Here is a 15,345-nt window from a genome sequence, read left to right as displayed (position 1 = left end):
TTGATCTGCTCAGACATCAGAGTGGCATTACTCATGACTCCTCTGTAAGATAATTAATGATGACGTGCATTTTTTTAAATTTGGTTACATGGCACAGCTAATGGAAGAACCAGGCTGAAAAATTAGTCCTAACAATTAAATAGGGGATCATTCCTGAATAATTAGTGTAAATTCCTGTAGAATATACTGATTCATGTATTACAAATTACTACAAAACAAATAAAATATGCTGATTTATACCCAGAAAATAAAAACCACATGCTACTCCACAGCAGAATGGGAGGGCATTGCATACTCTGTTTTCCATGTAACAGAGACACCTGCATTAATATTCCTTTATTAGATCCTGAAGTTCAGCTGCTTTACAGAACACAGGTCAGTTGCAGAAGAGATTTTGACCATGAAAGATTAAACAGTGGACTCAGATGCACCAAGTTAACTGGTGGTACAGACCATTCTCCTGCTCTCCAGCCTCATCTATCACAACTTAAAAGGCAGGGAAAAAAATCTTCTATGCCAGTGCTGGGATACATAACTGTGAGTGGTGCTTGGTGGCCTGCTTTGCTCCAGTTTCAGTCTCCTGAGTCCTTTTCTCTTTCCAGGTGCAGGATTTACTCACAGTTAGAGAAATTGCTCACTCTCTAACTGATCCCAGACGCCTCTTAAACAGCTGTGAGTCCCTGATATGTCTCCTAGGACTGGAAGTTTCTTGCTCCCAGGGGCTGGATGAAGGGGCCATACCCTGAGCCCTGTCCCCCTGCCCCTTCCCAGGCAGACAGGGAAGGGGGCTGAGCCCCAGGGCACTGCACAGCTGGGATACAGCAGAGGAAAAGTAATCCCCACCACTCAAAGTCCAGCTACAGCATCCTCTAAGGGATCTGCACCTTACTCAAAAAGTACTGTTATTTCTTCATGAAAAGCATGGACAGTGAGAGAACAGGCAGAGGTGGATGGCCACAGACAGGAACATTTACAAATGAGAGTGTTCACCACCACAGGTCACGTCCCATCACTTCTCACCACGTTGTAGTGGTTGGTATGTGGGTTACCCTGGCCAGAAAAGGAGCTGCTTGTCAAATAACACTCCTCCCCTGCTAAAAACAAGGTGAAGTCAGAGCACAAATTACACTGAGGTCTGTGCCAGATTGACATGAAAGCCTAAGCATTTGATTGTGTTTTAAATATCCAAATCCCAGTCTGGCCAACTGGACTGATTCTTCCTCCAGGCAGGTTACTGTCTTCTCATGCAGGTGAATTATTGGAATCTTGCTTTTAGTCTAAAAATAGGATGGTAAAAACAGTAAATCACAAGGGTGAGCAGGAAACTTTTAAAAACCTACAGAATTCAAAGAGTTCAGTAAATTTTACTTGTGATCTCTGTGCTTACCCCGTTGATATAAAGTGATTATTAATATTCCTGCATGAGCAGTGAGCTGAGCCTTTGGCTTATTTTTCAGAAGTTAAAGGAATTGGCACCAAATATGCTCTCTTATGCTTTTTAGCTTAGAAGAAAAAAAAAAAAAAGACACTCCTAGCCAGTGGGTTCAATGGAAAATGATGGTGACTTTGCCATGTTCCATTAAAAAAGAAATAGTATCATTGAGCTTGAATTGAGCCTTTGCCTACTGCCCAAATTTTGAGGCTTCCTTCTTTTGAAAGAAAACAAATAGACACCTCATGTAGAAGAAGAAGACAGGAGCTGTTGGAAAGATCAACACAAAGAAAGAAAAGAAAGAAGCTAAAGGAAGCTTCTCTCTCAGACTGAAAAGAGTTAATAAAAATTACAAGACCTGAGGAAGAAAAGGGGAAAGAGATTCCCCTTCCCTCAAATCAAACATGAACTATAGCATCAAACTAAACATTAAGCACAATCAGAAGTGGGGGGGACTTAGTGCCCCACACTCTACTTTCTAGGCGGCTAGATCCTGAAATAAGCAGGTAGAAAAGTAGGGACATGTCAGTTGTGGCTCCTTTTGTATTGTCATTACTGTCTGCAGCAAGTGTATCAAGCAGGATTTGTGGTGTGGGTGATGGCTTAAGAGGGAAGAGATTAATATTTTATACAGCAGAAGTATCATGAAGCTGTTCCAAAGCATGGACGAAGCATGCAAACAAAAATGCAACTGTGGCCACTGTCAGAATCTGTTTTAAAATCTATTTAAGAGCTGAATTTGTACCCAGTGAATAGTGTCAGGGAATGCAGTGGCATTATTCTCAGACTAAGACAAAGAGTGTAAGATTCTAGTTGTAAAATTAATAGCTGTGTTTACAAGGTCTTTAAGATGCTGCCTATTTTTACTCAGTGAATCATTGCCCTTCTTTACAAAGTATATTTCATTAATCTTAGCAAAGCACTCAAATCTCAGTGGAGTTGCTCTGCTTACATACCAAATCTGATGTTCTAAGTCTAAACTATTTGTCACAGTATTCAACTTTAATAAAATCTGTATTTATTGGAAGATACCATTTCCTCACATTATCTAAAATCAAAACAACTGATTCCTGTCAAGCTATTTCTCTCCCTCTTCCCCCTCCCTAGAGGAAAACAGTAAGATTTATAAAAAGCAAAGTTCACTCCTGTGCAAAACTTTGCAATCCTAAAACTTAGCTTTATCCTCCACCTGAACATCATCTACTAAGGTCAAATGAAACTCCATCTGCAGTGAGATATTAGAGGAGTTAATACATCACTTGTTTGTGTTTTTTAAACACAGTCACTGTGATTTGCAATCAGTCCAGATGAAAAGATAACAGTAATAGTGCATATCTATGTTAGCAAAGCACCTGCAAATCTCATCACCTTTTTAATGAAACAAGCAAACCCTCCTTAAAAACCAGTCTTCCCACAATTATCTGCTGGAATTAGGCTCAGGCCCTCTAACTACTTACACAAAATGTGATTTTTCTTTTTTTAATACAAGAAGGCAAGAGCCAGGAATGTGAAGAATTTCACTGATGAGCAACTGCTCAAATTGCCTCTGTCAGCAAATTGTTCACCTTATGGGACTATTCACATCTGAAATTTATTACCTCCTTCAGTGTTTGTAAAATGGCACCTTCAGCTGGCACCTGCACTGGCAGGTTCTCACAGGCAGCATTTCTGCATTCCCCCTTTAAGATGTGATGTGGCATCCCAGGATCTGAGTGATAACAGCGAGCACAGAGATGAACAAAGGGCAGAGGTTAAAGCTTTGCTGCCTGCTCTCCTCAGTATCTGGCCCTAGAAACATGCCAGACCTCTCCCAATTACCTCTTCCCTGCACAGAATGCACATTTTAACAGAGTAGTTAATTCCCTATTTTAATTTCTTCTCAGTTCATTGTATCTAAAAGCTGACTTTTTTTTTTTTTTAATCCCTAAGTATTTCTTAAAATTTAGGCCAGGGACTCTGAACTAAAGCATGCTCTGTTCTCACCTTGTAAAATATTTCTGGGCTTCTAAACAAGCTTCATGCCTTCACACAGCTGGTTAACGTTTGCTTTAAAATATATTCCAACCATCCCTTTGAAAAAGATTTGTAAAATAGAGACCTGAGCTTCATCTTGAAAGCATCATTTCCACAGCACACCCATAAGTTTTTAAAAGCTGCCTTCTACTTATTTCACTCTTTGCAATTACCAGTTTGCTTCTGTCAACCACCACACGAAGGTCTTGGAGAGGTCACTCAATAAATAATAAATTTCCCTATCTGCTTCCCCAAGTATGCTGACGAGCCAGAGTTTACTTCCTTCACTTGCCTCCATGAACAACCCCAGTGTCGTGGTATTATTCAAGCCATAAGCTGCTAATAAGCAAGGATAAATTATTAGCAACCTGAAATGCTGGCAAGGTTAAACATTAACTTGTTGTGCAGGCAGATTACAGCATTACTTTTGGGCAAGCTCTGTGCAGTGCAGGCTCCTACCTGTGCCACCTCCAGAGCCCTTCGTGGCCTCTGGTATTTATGATGCACAGAAATGAGAGATGTGTTCCCCAGGAGAGCTGGAGGCAAACAGCATCCCAAAAAAGGAAGAGAAAACAATATGCTGAATCCATCAAAGATTGTTACTTCATAGACTTTTCACAGCCAAATAAACATTCTGCAGCTGGAGGTCTGCATGAGCCAGAATAACAAATGTCCTGAGACCTGCTAGAGATTTTGGATTAGGCTGTCTGATGGAAGAGGCTGATCCTGTGCATGCATGCATGGACACAGGCAAGTATTTAGTGCACAGGTCCTAAAGATTAATTACCTGAAAACACCTTTCATTTTCTTTAATTTTTGTTGCTTCCATGATTGGCAGGTTTGGGGATGGGGTGGGGGCTCATTTTTCAGAGTGTAGTGGCCAGTGGCCCACTGGCAGGTATCACACTCCTCTGGGGCATCAGGGGTGACCAGTGACCTTATGACAGGCTCAGAGATTTGATGGGTGCATTTCACAGGGCCCATTTTAAGTGTTCACCTGGGACCTTGTCCCTCAGCCCTTGGTGCAACCCTCATTTCTTTGCCAATCTTCAGTTGTCTCAGGAATGGCTCCTTCAAACACTGCCATCAGCTGGCAAATTCCTACATTTCTCATTCCCTTCTCCTCCCCACCTCTGGAAGAGGTTGGCTGTACTCACAGCTGCCTGGGCAGGTGGATTTTGACACTTTTGAACAGTGATTTTCTTGGCAGTGACCTTCCCCAACAATTCTTAAGAACCTAAGCTGTTTCTGTAGAGGGGACCCTGCTGTGAGTCAGTAGCAGTTGACAAGATGGAAAATCAGGGATAAGAATTTGACAGTGGAGCAGGGCTGCTCACAGGGTGCCACAGAGATCTGCAACAGGACTCAGACCATTCAGTGTATTTATAAATGGTCTGGAAAAGAGATAAATAACAAGATGGCACCTGCTGCCAAGATGAATTTCTTCAGGACAGTTGTAACAAAAACAGCCTGCAAAGAGTTGCAGGAGCATTTTGCAGTGCTAAATCACTTAAAAATTAGGAGAGGAAAAAAGCTAATTCTGTGTCAGCACAGTATTGCTCACGAAAGAAAACAATTCTTGCTATATCCACCAAACAATGGGCTCCAAATTAAACATTGCAGCTCAGGAGACACATTTCTGAGGTCACCATCAATAGGCCTAGTAATGAATACTTGTGGCAGTGGGGAAAAAAACACAAACAAACATCAAGTTAAAATGGTGACAAGAAGAAAGTGCAAAGTGGTCAGCATCACTGTGCCACTGCCCACAGTGCCAGGTAGTTTTGGCCACCCAATTCAAATAAAGGACACAGAATTAGAAGATGCAGAGGATCAGAGATGACAGACTTGGACCTTTCAGCATGGAGATACACTATTTATAAGAGGACATGATAAAAGGTTATAAAATCATGGATGGTGTAATATAAATCACAGAAGCAATGAAATCAACATGTTAAAAAAAAAAAGTTAAAACCAAACCAACACAGCAAAAACCCAGAAATATTTGATTGATTTGTGGATAATTCCCTTTCTTCCCCCTCCAAGACAGTTCCACATCTTCACAATGACTTCTTTCTGAGGCTGCCAAAACATAAGTCATACATTGACCAAGTCCCTCATGAAGGACACGTGTGGGGAAGCTTGCATGCTTCTCTTGCATGATGGAACTCATCACCACAGAAAGCTGCTCAGGCCAAAAGCAGAAATGTGATCCAAAAAATGGATTAAATAAATTCACAAAGGATAGTTAAGTCCTACAGGGTCCCTTCTGCTCAGTAAGCCCCTTGAATGGGAGGCTGAAACAATCAGCCTGAGGAGGCATTGTGATGTCCAAGCCTTTCCTCTGGCACCTGCTGCTGTTCAGTGTCCATCAGTGACATGTGACAAGAAGAAGACTTACTTCAAATGCTTTTCTGTTCTATCACCAGCTCTCCAAACCCAAAGAGTGGGTTTATTTCATTCCTGAATCATTCCTGTCTGTCACCTCGCAAAAAGTGAAAGGAGATGCACACTAAACACACACAGCTTCCAGGACAGGTGAATGGTAACCCTGAGAGAACCTTACATCATATGTAAATCATCAGCATAGTTCTTCCCAAAAACTCTGCTGCTGCTGAAATAAACAAAGCACAAACTTTCCCAGATGTGTGCTTCAGGAGGAATTCTCACTCAACGTATGATTTGTAATTTGGCATCCTCAGAAAACACAAAACCATGATGCAAAGATAGAATGTACATGTGGAGTTGCTAAGGAGGGAGATAGAAAGGGTTTATTCATAGATTAGTCCAAACTCCTGTATTTGTAAGCTTTTTCACAGCTTCCAAATGTTGCACTGGGCAACTCTCCTTCCTCTCATAGTAAGATTAAGGATGAGTCTAGATTCCCTTAATTTTCCATAACTGATAGCCAAGTAAAATCTCTGCAAAACTTTCACTGTGAGCAGCTGCATTTTTGTGCAACAAAAGAGGAAAAGTAGATTGTTCCACTGATTGCTGCAGGAGAAAGGCTCGCTGTGCAAGTAGCAAGAGCACCCCTGCAAAAAGGAACCTTATTGATTCCCTGAGTTCCTTTCACTAAAACCTCTCCTCCTTCATAGAGACCCAGAGCACTGGGAAAATAAAGAAACCACGTCCATAACAACCAAAAGTGAAGAAGATGGAAGAGAGAACATTGACTGAAAGAGATTTCCAATATAATCTTCATCCCCAGGAAGAAACAAGACCTAACCTAAGGGGGAAGAGGAAGATGAAATCAGCAGAGAGCTAAGGACAAGCATTAAGCAACACCAGTATGAATGAATATGTATCTACACGTATCTATATCTTCCACAGAGATTCTGGCAACCTTGGCTAAATGATGATTTAGCCTGGCATCCATTCTTTCCAACTCATCAGCTTGTTAAAGGTGTCAGTTCCTTGCACTGCCTACAGGAATATTTTGACGGAAGTGTCACGGAGGACTCGCTGGTGCTGTTTTCACTTGGCATCATTGACATCTTCCCTTTGTTTCTGAAGCTCCTCTTCTTCCAGCTGCATTTCTCTCCTTTTTTAAGCTTTTTTCTTTATCCCACAAGAGGAGATCTTCCATCAGTGCCTTCTGCAGATGCTGCTAAGTGAACACCACTGTGGTGTTACAGAATTTTTCCATTCTCTTGGCAGGTAGGCCCTTTTCCAGGACACACAAGATAAAACTGAGGAAGAACTCTGAGGCAGGCAGAGTCTAAAGCTTTCATTGTAAATAAAGACTTCCTATAGAGCCATGAAGGTCTCTCCTAACACATGCATGGGGAGGAAAAAAAGAACAGTTTCGGTAATTTTAGACAGGAGCCTTGTCACGCAGACTAAACACTGACCAAAGAGCAACCAAGGATAATAGGAGTGTGTAAATACATAAAGCCTTACATGTGGCCAGGAAACTGACATTTAATCCAAACTAATTAAATGTGTTTTAAACAGTACATCAAAGACTTCTCAAATTCAAAGGTGGTGTCAGAAACAGAAGACAGGGAAAATAAACTAGACAGAGAAGTGGGAAGAACAAAATATGGGAATTTTGGTCTAGAAAAGTTTGGACTATTCCAACAGGGAGAGGAAATAAAATCATCCAAATTTATTCACTGGGAGAATGATGCTAGGAAAAAGGGATGGGTTCAGGAGCACTGGGAACCAGCAAACAGCATCCAAAAACTCATCATTCTCCACACCCACACAAGGTAAAGATTGTCTCTTTGAGTAGTGAAGCAAAAGAGGTCTTGTATGAAAAATACGGTAACTTCTAGAACTTGCAACATAACCTCAGCCTACCAGGAAAAGCCAGGCTCATAGTGAAATCATGCATTCAATGGGACCCAAGAGAATACTCAAGCAAGGCAAAAAATAGCTGCTCCAGCTTATTCACCGCCCCTCCGGCATCCTGGGGACAACAGGGAGCTCCACCAGCAACCTCAGCAGGACAAACTGCCCAGAAATACCCTGATGAAATACCCTGGGGGTCCTGCCCCTTCCCCAGGGCCTGTCCCCACCACAGAAGCTGTTCTGGCTGGTTTTGAGGTGGGGCAGGGTGAGGAGCAGGTTCAGCCTCCCTGCATGGCCAAGGAAGCCACCACCAGCAGGGAACTTCAATGCTGAATGCACAAAAGCTGAGCTGGGCCATCCAAGCTGACAGGCTGGGAGAAGGAAAGAACAAATCCTGCTCAACTTGGAAAAGACTGTAACTGGTGAGGAACAGAAAGTACCTGGAAAAATGAAAACTGTGCAAAAGGGATTCCAGGAGTAAAGGAGATGGGAGCAAGAAAAAAAAAAATATAACCAAGATTTCTTGGGCTCATTAAAAAAAAATCTAGAGAGACAGACCCATAAATGGAGTCATTTTTATACCAAAATGTTTCATACCTTAAAAAGTACATGGCAGACCAGGGACAAGATGACGTAGTAGGCCTTTCCCAGTGGCTTCCAGTAGTTTCCCCTTAGCTCCATCCATGTGGTTTTACTGCCTGGAACAGCTCTGCTGCAGTGAGAGCTGGCTGATGCCTGAGCACAAACAAGCTGCATTTCCAACCAGCAAGCAGAGCCCACGAAGTCCATGGGACTACTCATGCATAGCAAACACATCCCTAGGTGCTGCAAATGATGGATAGAGACATTTTTCAGCCTTGGCTGTACCACCAGAAACTTCTCTGTGAATAACTATTCTCATCCTGGAACACAGACAACCTTCACTATTTGCTCCCAGGTCTGAATTGAGGCTTGAGTACCTGTGTGTAATTCTGCTCCTTTCAGCCTGCCCTTCTTCCCTAAATAACTGCTTTTGACAGTTTTTTAACTAAGTCTGAAAGGACATTATATGAGCCAGTGGAACAGCCTCTTCCATCTTCCTCCTCACCTGTGCTTTGTTCCATCCTTTCATTTTTAACAGGCAACTTGGTGCATTTTTTTTTAATTAAGTAAAATACCCATCATCTTTGCAATATTTTCTTTAGATTGTTTACTTTAATTTTGGTTTCCCTACTTAATCTTTTTCACAAAGCTGTATGCATTCTTAAATCTTCCAAGGAAAATAATTACAAAGATAATCCAGCTGAGTGTAATCAAACTGCAGGGTTCTTTATTTTCCTGGCCTTTTAATTTAATTTCACATCCTGTGGTCTTAAAGAAATATTAGGATTATATCATCTTGTTATTGTTTAGATTACATGCCAGTACAAATAGGGGGTAACCAATTATTTTCTTCCCCACTGCCACACAAAAAACTCATACAGCACACAGAATATTTTCAAAATAAAGATGCAGGGGAAGATCTCAGATGAGCATGAGTTAGATCCCTAACTCCCAATTTTCTGCCCTGTGTTTATTTGGTTGAATTTTTTTATAAGCACAGTAACTGCTTTGATAAAACAATCTGCTTTTAAAGTTTTTCAGTGCAACAATATGGATCCTGATGTGATATTGTAGCTTTCCCTGGATCAATACAAACCAGAAGTCATCCACAGAGTAACACTGGCAGGAAACCAGTGTGGGAGAAGAATCAGTCAGCTGAACAACAAAACCACAACTGGTGTCTCTACTCTGCCCCATCCTGGCAGTCAGTTTTGAGGTTTGTGAGGATCAGAACCCATCTGCAGTAAGTCTGACTACACAGCTGGGGCTTCAGACCCTTCCCTGCAAGCATCCAAGTCCTCAGCACACAGGTCTTCATCCTCTGAGCTGGGAAGAGATCACTGGCAGCTCTCAGCTAGCACAGCAGCACCTGGAAAGGGAGCTCATCTCCCAAGAAGCCAGTCAGGATGCAATTGTGGGGTCTTCCTTGTGTATTTTTTTCTTTTTTCTGTGCTGTCCACAGGTATAAAGGAAAAAGGAAGCAACATCAGCCACCAAGCAGGTGTGACATACCCACAGGGCCTAAAGCAGCAAAGTCAGAGCTGCTGAATTCCTCTTTAAGCTGTTTCTCCTTCAAAATGGGGCAGCACATGCCAACCCAGCTCACTGGGGACAAAGGCATGGACAGGTAGGGCTCATCTTGGGGTATGACTGTGTTTAAAACTTTCATTCTGGAGCTGTTTATCACAAAGACACGTGGGCTGGTTTGGTCTGGCAACACTCAGCAGATCATCACTAAAACCACCTCTTTTGGGTGTTTTTGACTAAGTTCTCAGAGTATTCTTAACTAAGAAAAAAAAAGAGTCATAAAGTTATGTCAATGTCTTGTATAAGTACTGAAAATTCTTTTCTGAGTGGATAATTTCAGCGACACTAAGTTAAAACCTTCTCAGAAAAAGAACATACTGATAACAGAGACAGGCAGTCTCTTCTTAGATTTATTATTTTGCACTTGAGGAAAGCAATCCCATGAGATTAATGGAGCAGATGTAAGTAGTTCTACTCAAACCTCCACAGTTAACATTTGTACTAAAAGTTTTACTACATAATAGGTTCTCTGTGTTAATAACCTGGCTCACTATAAATATTTTTAAATGCCTACAAACCCAACAAGACAGATAGCAATCAGGCCATAACAGTTCCACACAACAACACAGGAAGGAGCAGGGTCCTCTCTCCAGTGAAAAAGTTTGGATGGAAGAGCTCCTGATTTCTCCAGCATTGCCACATCCCCAGCCCTGCTGCCCATGTCTGCAGACTGGAGAACCCCAGTGTCCACCAAGGGCACAGCTACAGCTCTACCTTGCTCTGCATCAGCCCTGCAATCAAAATTTGTTAAAAAACCAACACAAGAGATATACTTCAAGCCAGTTCTTTGCCCTAAGCCAGGTGTGGCTACAGAACTAATTGCCTTCTCTAAAAAGAACCTTTGACATGATTCAGACTTGCATATTCTTTTCAGAAAGGCCTGAAAAATCCTCTTTTCTGAATTTCCTCGATTAAAATATGACGAGATAGTCTTGGCTCTTCCAGGTACCTTTTTTTTCCCCAGGAATAAATGGTTCCAAGACACTAATTTTTTTTAAACTACTGCTTGAAAGCACCCTGTTGCATCTGAAGCAATGGCTGACTCCATGCTTGAAATAATTTTTTTTTTTTGAAGTTATTACAGTGATGAGCTTCTCTTGAACTCTAAAAAGAAAACTAAACTGAGACACCACATGGAAGCATCCTCTGCTCACAATGTTTTTCATCCAAGGCATTTTGGGTTAACTTCAAGGGAGGAAGGACAGGACCTTAGATTCTGCATTCAGTGCAGTGGTTAATGAAGTTGCAATAACCATATTCTCCATAGAGTTTTGGCTGCTACTACAGCCACCTTTTTTCCTTCAAAATATGCTTTTCATTGTTCTCCTGCCCTTTTTCCAACTGCTCCTCAGCCAAGTTCTTGGAAAGCAACCACGCTTCATGTTTAGGATTTATTGCTTGTCTTCTGCCAGTACGGACACACACAAATCTCTCCTGTGATCATCCTACAAAAGCAAGCTAAAAATACAGCAATTTATGAACATTTTGCATGTTATATGGCATCAGTGAGCACGCATCAAAAGATTCTGAGCATATAAAAGGTCGCCCCTTTTGTCTAGGCCAATAGGAGGCTTTGCTTGGGTGCCATAAATAAGCTTATTTTAGAATTCCAGCTTACCTAAAAAGGGAAAAAAGCATTTGCATTGTGTTTCAGTGGTTGAAGATTTTTTTTTTCTCCTTTTACATGGTAAACTTTGTGCTTCAGAAACTCTAGGTTTGACATAAAAACACAGTTCATCTTCCAAAGTGGCTGCTTTAAAACAAATGACTAAATTAGACATCAGAGTTATCATGAGAACTTCAAAGTGGTGAGAATTGTCCATCTGCACAAATTTTAAGGATTTTTCAATTTCAGAATCAAGTTGTATTTCTGTTTTGAAAGTGTTTTGGGTTGTCTGAGGAAGCTCATGTCCACAGAAGAAGCAGGAAACATCAGGGCAGGCTGATCTTATGGCTGGGATGGAACAGTTCATGAGGAAGAGTATTCAGGTAATCACCATGCCTTGGTCATGCTTTTCAGACCATATTGTTTATTTTTATTATAAGCACTGTAGTTTAATTATCAGCCTCTCTGAAAGAAGTGTCTTTTATCAGTTTATTGCTTTTGACAGGTAAGGGTAGATTCAAGACTCTGTGGATACAACTGAAATTCTGCAACTTTAGTTCCTCTGAGACCTTGGGAGACTCAGTTCTTGGTCTCTTCTGGCTCCTTGTTTCTGATGATGCCCTCTGTCAAATCACAGATGTAGAAGGTGACCTGGGACTCCCTGCCCAGCCTGGGCTGGCAGCTGGTGGATCTCCAGTGCTGGTGGCTGGGTGGCTCTGAGCCTCAGCCACCACTGCTGAGACTCAGGAACAGGAAGGCTGATGAAAAGAAAGGGCGGTGAAATGGCTTTAGACTGCCAGAGGGCAGGGTTGGATGGGACATTGGGAAGGAATTGTTCCCTGGGAGGGTGGTGAGGCCTTGGAACAGGGTGACCAGAGAACCTGTGGCTGCCCCTGGATCCCTGGCAGTGCCCAAGGCCAGGTTGGACAGGGCTGGGAGCACCCTGGGACAGTGGAAGGTGTCCCTGCCATGGCAGGGGATGGCACTGGGTGGGATTTAAGGTCCCTTTCAACCCAACCATTCTATGATGCCATGAAGATCCAGATAAATGTTTTACCGCCTCATAATCTGGGGTTCTTACTCAATCCAAAGTGACTGCAATTGTTATTGTTTTGATTTTCTTTTTATGACTCTCATCTTTCTAGCTTTCCCTTCTTAGCTCATTCTTCTCCCCAGGCAATGCTAGATAGTTCCCAAATACCTATTTGGTTCCTATAATTAAACCAGATGTATTTTCTGTTCAGCCTGAAAAGGGATTAGTGATTTGTGAAATGGGACTTTGCATTCAAGAAATGAGAAATTACAGTTGAGGAAGAAGCATAAATTTACTCCTAATAAATAATGAATGGACTTTCAAATGCAGTAAATCTCCATTCTTACATGTTCAAACTGACAGACTTCTGAGTATAACAAGTAACTTATGTGTAATTTTGTGTCAAAACCTCCATATTCTGCAAAAATATTAAAATTTCCTGAAATTTATTCTCTGTTCAAAATTATTCACTGAAATGCATTTTTGTATGTGAACCACATTTACTCTTTTTGTTGCTCTAATAAGATTACTCATGTATCACATGGCACCAGTTAATTCTGGGTGTGCTTCTCATTGTGATCATCAGGATTTAAGTGCAAGTATTTGTGTAGCAGTTCTAAAATTTGCCCCCTGGTATTTCAGCTAAAAAGCTTACATCACATCAGGGGTGAAGGAACTTAGACAAGGGACTACAAGGAAAAAAAAAAAGCTACCAAGGCCAGAGCAAAAGAGTTGCAAAATTTAAACCAATATTTGCTATAAAACATTTGTGGTGGGCACTCAGCCCTACTTCTGACTCCCTCAAACATCCTCTGTGCTGGGTTTCACACTGCAGCTCTACCTAAACCTCTCCTTGATGTTCCCTTTGCTACTAAGAGTAGGTTTGTGTTCTCCTTGCAATTCTGACAAAACTTCTGCCTTTATTAAAATTTGCAGAGTGGTTCCATCATTTTTCTTCTCCTAACATTAAGGACCCCATTGCAGGCACTAACCAGCATGTGATTGAGCTAATACAGCTTTTGATTTTGACTCCACATTTGAAACATACAGGCACATACTTGGCTTTGGCTACACATTCACCCAGCTAAATCTGTTGATAGAGTCTCCAGAACCTGGAACAAACTTATTTTTAGATACTATAATCTTCAATGTATTAACTTGCTTTTACTCTTGGTCTTACATATGTTGTCTGCCTTCTTCATCTGCAATGAAAGCCACCTACATTACTCACTGCAAATTTTAAAACAACTTTACTCAAAGCAGCCTGCAACAATAACTAAAGTGTGGCAACCTATCCCATACAGCAATAATACTTGTGGCTCTGTTGTCAGGTACATCATTTGCCCTTGTTCTTCCTTTCAAAAAATTTCATATCCCCTCCAAAAAAAGAAAACCACAAAAAAAAAAACACCCCAGCTCTAAAATAAATTAGCACCAGGCCTCCAAAAAATGTTGTAGGAGGTTCATACATGGTTTAGAGAACACTTGCAATGTAGTTTGGAGGAAATCTTGATAAATTTCTGCCATTTGGATTATAGCTAACAGCTTCTTTATTGAAACTCTAACACAATAAGGCAACATGACTGTAACCATCTTCCTGAGAATGGTAGAAAAGGACCATAAAACTGAGCAGCACATTTAAAATTACTTGCAAAATATCAGCTCTCTGTAAACAACACAAAATAACTGTAATTAATACCAGTCCTTTAAAGTATTCCTAAATTCTACTGAAATCTAAACCAGTATTGTGTGACTGGTAGCAACAACTGCATCCGAAACAACATTAAAAATGACAACAGAAAATAAAAGATCTCCATCAGAAGTCAAAAAGTTATAATTCACTGATCCGCTGAACACCTTTGCCCTTATTATTTGTAGAGCTTTTTTGGGAGGATCTCAGGACTTTACTCTTTAACTAAGCCTCAGAAGTTCAACAGCCTGTGGGTTATATAAACACTATTTTACAATTTGAGTTATTTTCCCAGCAAAAGGATGGCTCCAGGGGCGGACTATTTGAATGATCTCTCTTAGAAAATGAACGCTGCTTTACTCGTAGTTCCACAGCTTCAGAGTGGCCGGAGCTGAAGCCCACCCAAGCGGTGCCCAGCCGCACTCGCAGGCGGCTCCAGCGCTCCGGCGGGCAGTGGAGAACAGTCTGCAGGTTGTACCGCACCTAAAAACGCCTGCTCCAGCAAGTGCTCTCAGGGAAGAAACTCTGACCAAGGGCTTGGAAAAATGCCTTATTTTAAGCAGCAAGCAAGTAAATAAACACAAACATAAAAACGGGCTGGAGCAGACAGAAGGCGATCGCGTCTTGGCAGGGATGCCGCAGCCGTAAGACGTGTTGCTTGTGCGTGGCGCTCCCGCTCCAGCCGGAGGGATGCTCCCGGGCGGACGGGGCTCCGCGGGGAGCCCCGAGCGCCGGCCCCACCGTGCCCAGCGCCCGGCTCCGCGCCCCGCGGGAGGATTTCCGCCCGCGCGGGGAGAGGAAACCGCGTCCGCTCCCCACGGGGGGAAAGAATACGCCGGGAGCCCGATCCACCGGTGGTTGTCGGGGTTCGCTTCTGCGAGCCCTCGGGGTCGGGACGGGGATTCGCTTCTGCCGGAGCCCCCGCCGCAGCCAGCAGCCGAGCGTCTCTGCAGGGCGCCCCGCGCCGAGCAGCGGCGGCTCCGCGCCGGCGGCTCCGGCATCGCCCGGAGCATCCCCGGTGCCCGAGCGCGGCGGCGGCCGCGGGGGACAGCCCCCGCTCGGAGACCCCCGCGCCAGCCACGGGCGGGGGACAGCCCCCAGCCCCT

The 15,345-nt window shown here is 42.6% G+C and overlaps 1 protein-coding gene across 1 annotated transcript in view; it reads right to left on the bottom strand.

Annotated features, from left to right (window-relative positions):
* The window catches only part of GRK5 (G protein-coupled receptor kinase 5), a 154,840-nt gene that overhangs the window by 138,727 nt on the left and 768 nt on the right, over positions 1 to 15,345 (bottom strand). The window lies entirely within an intron of this gene.

Source organism: Serinus canaria, chromosome 6 (genome assembly GCF_022539315.1).
Source record: "Serinus canaria isolate serCan28SL12 chromosome 6, serCan2020, whole genome shotgun sequence".
Lineage (NCBI taxonomy): Eukaryota > Metazoa > Chordata > Aves > Passeriformes > Fringillidae > Serinus > Serinus canaria.
The sequence above is the reverse complement of the archived record's forward strand: the minus strand, read 5'-3'. Positions and strand labels throughout refer to the sequence as shown.